The following is a 5113-nucleotide window of genomic DNA, read 5'->3' as shown; positions in this document are numbered from 1 at the left end:
TTACAAGCTCTTGCTTCGAACAATTATTCTTTTACATTTACTCGAACTACGCGCAAGGGTTTGATTTCGCTTTCTCTAAGTGAATACGTAGGCAATCCTTCACGGGATTCAACCCACCATTATATTTAAAATGTAAATAGAAGGACATTTGCATTGCATTTGAAATTCGACAAGAATAATTAAAGAAAATCACAACGGTTTCATAACCATTTAACCTTTTTATTTCATTCAATTTCTAATAATAATAATACGACAAATAATAAAAATAGATTAGGCTAGGATTCTAAAAATCCCTCCTTTCTTATTACAATAATAATAATAATAATCAAATAATAAATAAGACTTGGGCTATTCCTCCATCTTTCCCTTGCCCTTGTCGTTCTTGTCATATTTCTTGTCACGACCTCGAGCCGGGCGCTCTTGCACCACTTCAGACCTAATCACCAACGGTCTTTCTCGAGGCCTGACTCTTCCATTCTTGCCACCACCATCTCTGCGGGACAGAGTAGTCTTCGATTTCTTCGAAGGATGAATGACTTGAAACCCGGCTTCTTCTTCTCCTTCAGTCAAATGCTTCTCCTTCTCTTTCTCTCCCTCGCGCACCTTGTAGTCAACGGGCTCGCGCTTCCTCAGTTTTTCGCGCTCTTCCGAAGTTGCAGCCTTCCTCCACCTCAGATAAGAGTCCGACACCCACAAGGCATTGGAGGAGAAGTTCAAGAACCACATGTTTCTTTGGGCCCATTTCATAGCCCACTCTCTTCGGCTCTCGTAGTAAGCGCCATAGCGATCAGGAACGGTGTCAAGCCTAGGGATCATCTGCTTCAACCCGACTTGTCTCAATCAATCTCTCGGGAAGATGCATACCATAAACTCCAATCCAGGAATGCGCACGGACCTAGTAGGATCCAAAGAAGACACTCCAGTGACAGACTTGAGGTGCCACCACGGAACGACCCACCTGATCAGCGGGCCATCATCAGTCTTCAACTTGTTCTTCCAATAGTCGCAGACCCGGGTGAAGTCCACCATGTACAGCCGTGTCCTCATCGAAATCATACGGGCATGATAGGAAAGTGCATGAACTGGGGGCTCGAGCAATCGGAGCCGTTCCATAAGCCAAACCTACCAAAAAACAGGTATTAGACACCCGCAAAACGACAAAAAAAAAAAAACGAAAAAAAAAAGACAAAAAAAAAAAAAAAAAAAAAAAAAAAAAAAAAAAAAAAAAAAAAACAGCCGGAAAGAAAGGTGTCTTTTACCTGTAGGATAACGGGACTTCCCAAGAACGGCAGATCACGGTTGGATTTCCTATTATCCAAACCCAAAATGATCTCCCCTAGGCATAGACAAGCTGGGCTCCTGCGCAGCTCCATTTGCTCAATAAGGCCCAGAAGACGAGGATCGCCTCTCAAATCTTCATCAACATGTCCCTGAAAGACATACACATGCAGCAAACAGAAGCCAAACGCCCTCCTCCTGGCAACATAAGAAACAGTAGGGTCGGCCCTGTTGATGAATCGGTCTATAAAATCTAGCATCCTCACGCCTTTCGGAGTAACGAGACGATCTACCTCAAGTCTAGTAAGTCCAAGCAAATCTCTGAACTTACTCTTATACCCTTGAGCAGTAGAAGGGATGGTAGGTAGATGTTCAGGGTCCCACCCGCCAATAGCAGCAATTTCCTCCGGAAAAGGACAAATATCACCTCCTGGGAACGCAAAAACATGATAATTTGGGTCCCAATAATCAAGGCAAGCATCCAAGAACGGTCTTACAACCTTAATGAGTTTCAAACTCAATAAAGACCCAAGGTTATAAGCACCCATATCATGTTTCTCAATGTTCGAAAACTCATTAGTCCATTCCTTCAAGCGAATCTCCAAAGTATTCATGATGATAATTTTCTCTTGAAAATTTATTGGGAGTTTTTATGTGTGAATCGACGAAGAAGAGACGGAAGAATTATATGATTTAAAGCTTCGTCGACGCTCCTATTTATACTAAATTGCTGTTTCCAAAAATCCGTCAGAACCGACCTGCTTGGGAACAAAGCGCGGCACGCCGCGCCTCTTCAAAGGGACGCACTCATGCCGCGCCTCTTCCCACCTCACTTCGTGATTTCCGCGTTTGGATCTTTCCTAATTCTATAAACAAATAATTTCCTATTCCTACGGGATTTTATTTTGGTAAATCCGAGAAATTTACCATGCTTCAGGTTTCCTTAATCCGCGGACACGCATTTCGAGGCGACATCGACATTTTCCGCCATTTTTCTCACACTTTTATATTTAGTTTTCATTTTAATTCTTTTTTATTTCAACATTTACTTAGTCATTTCATTTTCTTAATTTCTATTTTTTAACTTATAGATTTCTCTTTTTTCTTTTTTTTCGGGGGTAACCCTCCCTACCGTCCGGTCATTTCCGACAAAATTTTTGCATTTTTTGCGTCCTTTCGAGTCTCATTTTGCACTAATTAAAGGCCCTATGTGTATATAAAAATGTATGTGTTACGTGATTTTCTATGTAAATTTCGGCAGCATGACGGCGTAAACCGTTGTCTACCAAACCTGTTCAAAAGCTAACCTGCAGGTACAAATAACACAACCCAGCAGCAAAAGGCACTCAGGCCGTCGTATATACAACAAAAAAGCAAATGTACAAGCAAACTGGGGGCTTCACCCCAAACAGGTCCAAATGTGCAAGTAAACTGGGGGCTACGCCCCAAATAAATCCAAAAGTCCGAGTAAACTGGGGGCTTGCGCCCCAAACAAGTCCCAAAAAATGTTCAAAATCAAGTCTACAAAACCACGCAGACTACTGCTGAGCACCCTCCAGCTCGGCAACCCTCGCCATAAGAGCGGCAATCTCGGCGTCCCGAAACTCGAGCTCCCTCGACAAACGAGCCGTCTCCTCCCGAGACTGGGTCAACTCTCGCTCCAGCTCACGACCAGCCTGTGGACAACAATAGATTGGCTCATGTCAATCAATCCAAACAAAACTGAAAAACCAAAGATCAAGGAAAAACAAATGAGGTTCATACCTGACGACCTCGACCGCCGACGAGTGCCTCGATGGCGGTAGCTCGCAGCCGGTTGGCCACCCTCCATAATGCCACGAACCGGGACGGCGCGACCTGCATTTTCGAAAAGTAATTCTCAGCAAAATTGAACAAGTTCAATCAAATGTGTTCTTACACGAAAGCTATGCAAAATGGGAACTCACCCTCCGAATCAGATGCTGCCAGTCATCTAGGCCAGCATCCGTCACAGCCACGTCAAAGTCACGCAGCTCGGAGATCGTCGTCCTCCCAGTAGCGTCAGTGTACTCAAGGGTCTCGGGGTACTCTGGGGGATCGATGCCCGCCGCCTCAACCTCCTGCAAAGACAAATGGCCCTCGTTAATCGATGATCTTTCGTCGCGATTCTCGAAAATCAAAATCCAACAAGAAAACAAAAGATACTCACCACTACCGGCCAATACGCCAACCTCCCGTAAAGGAACGCCGAGTAATCCTCGTCAGGGAGAAGAAGGTCGTCGCCACTAGCACCAGCCAAGTCCGTCTCCCTCCCGTCGATCGTCACCCGCAACTGCCTCTTCCAAGAGACGCAGCTCTTGCTGCGCCTCTTCCTTTTGTTCCCTCCTTGCGGCTTTTCAAAAATCCGTTATGAGTTCGTTATTCGTGGGCCCATCTTTGGTGTGCTTCTTCCTCGATGACGTTTTATCATTTTGGTCCGTTTCGACGATTTTCTTTCGTTCCGGCCCATGTTTTATCCGGCGCGACAATATTTTGCAGTATCATTTTATCCCGCGCAGCAGTATTTCGCAGTATTGTTCGAATTTATATCCAGCGCAGTAGTATTTTGCAGTACTGCTCACTCAAGACTTTGTTTCTACGACGATCAAGATGTTCCTGGTCGTCTATTCCCAGCGCAGTAGTATTTTGCAGTACTGCTCACTCAAGACTCTCTTTCTACGACGATCAAGATGTTCCTGGTCGTCTGTCCCCAGCACAGTAGTATTTTGCAGTACTGCTCACTCAAGACTTTCTTTCACGACGATCAAGATGTTCCTAGTCGTCGACATATTCCCCAACTAGAGTCCGCTTGAGGCCAACGCAAGCAGATTCAACCTCCAAATTTCGCCCGAGTTCGCTTGAGACTGACGCAAGCAGATCCCCAGCAGTTTCTACCGACGTCCTGCTGTTTTTAATATCTCTTGTTCCCCGCGAAGTTCGATTAAATCTCAGGTATGATCTCTTCTTATGGCTGGCGAGCTTCCTTACGTAGTCTAATGGACTTTAAACGACCCTCCCCGATAGTCGACAGACTCTAAAATGTTTCCGACGATAGGTCCTTGGTTCAGACCCCTTGAGCCACCTCGCGTCGCCATAGTCGTCAGGTTGTAATCTTCGATTGACCTGATGGCTATACTTTGACTTTCGCCTTGTCCAAGCCTCAGTCAAAGTGGGGGCTCTGTAGACACCTCGTTTCTGCACCCCTCGCAAACCACCCGGTGATGATTGGGCCGCATGTTGGATTCGCGGAACGATTTGTGACAGTTTGTAAGATTATCGTCAAGTGATTGCTCAAATATTTGTCATCTACGTGCCGATACGGTCGTTTTGGCAGTAATTAGAGTACATTCGGAGTCCGGGTCAAAAACCGTCTCCATTTTCTGATAACTGTTAAATCCCGAGTCAGAATGTTCTGGAATGTTCCGGATATTTCTATTCCATATTTCTCAAATTTTATCTTTTGGCAAATAATATCCCGTAATATTCAAAAGATAATCGAATTATTTCCGTCCTACCATAACTCAAACACGGAAATCTTTCTTAGCGAGGAGGAAACCTCACGGGAATAGACGCAAGCAAGTCTTGCGCCTCTTCCAAGAGACGCAGTGGCTGCTGCGCCTCTTCCCAGGCCCTTCTTTGCATGATTTACGTATCTTTTTTATATCTTTCCGAGATTCACTTCCAAAGAGTCTCCGAAACCCTATTCCTTCACGTGATTAGTATAAATAGGAGCTTTCGTTCCTCATATTTCTCACGCGAGTGTCCGCCCTTCTCTTCTCCCTTTGCATTCTAGACTTCGTTCTTACTAATTGGCGCC

The sequence above is a fragment of the Silene latifolia genome, chromosome Y, assembly GCF_048544455.1.
Source record: "Silene latifolia isolate original U9 population chromosome Y, ASM4854445v1, whole genome shotgun sequence".
Classification (NCBI taxonomy): domain Eukaryota; kingdom Viridiplantae; phylum Streptophyta; class Magnoliopsida; order Caryophyllales; family Caryophyllaceae; genus Silene; species Silene latifolia.
This window is presented reverse-complemented; position numbering follows the sequence as displayed.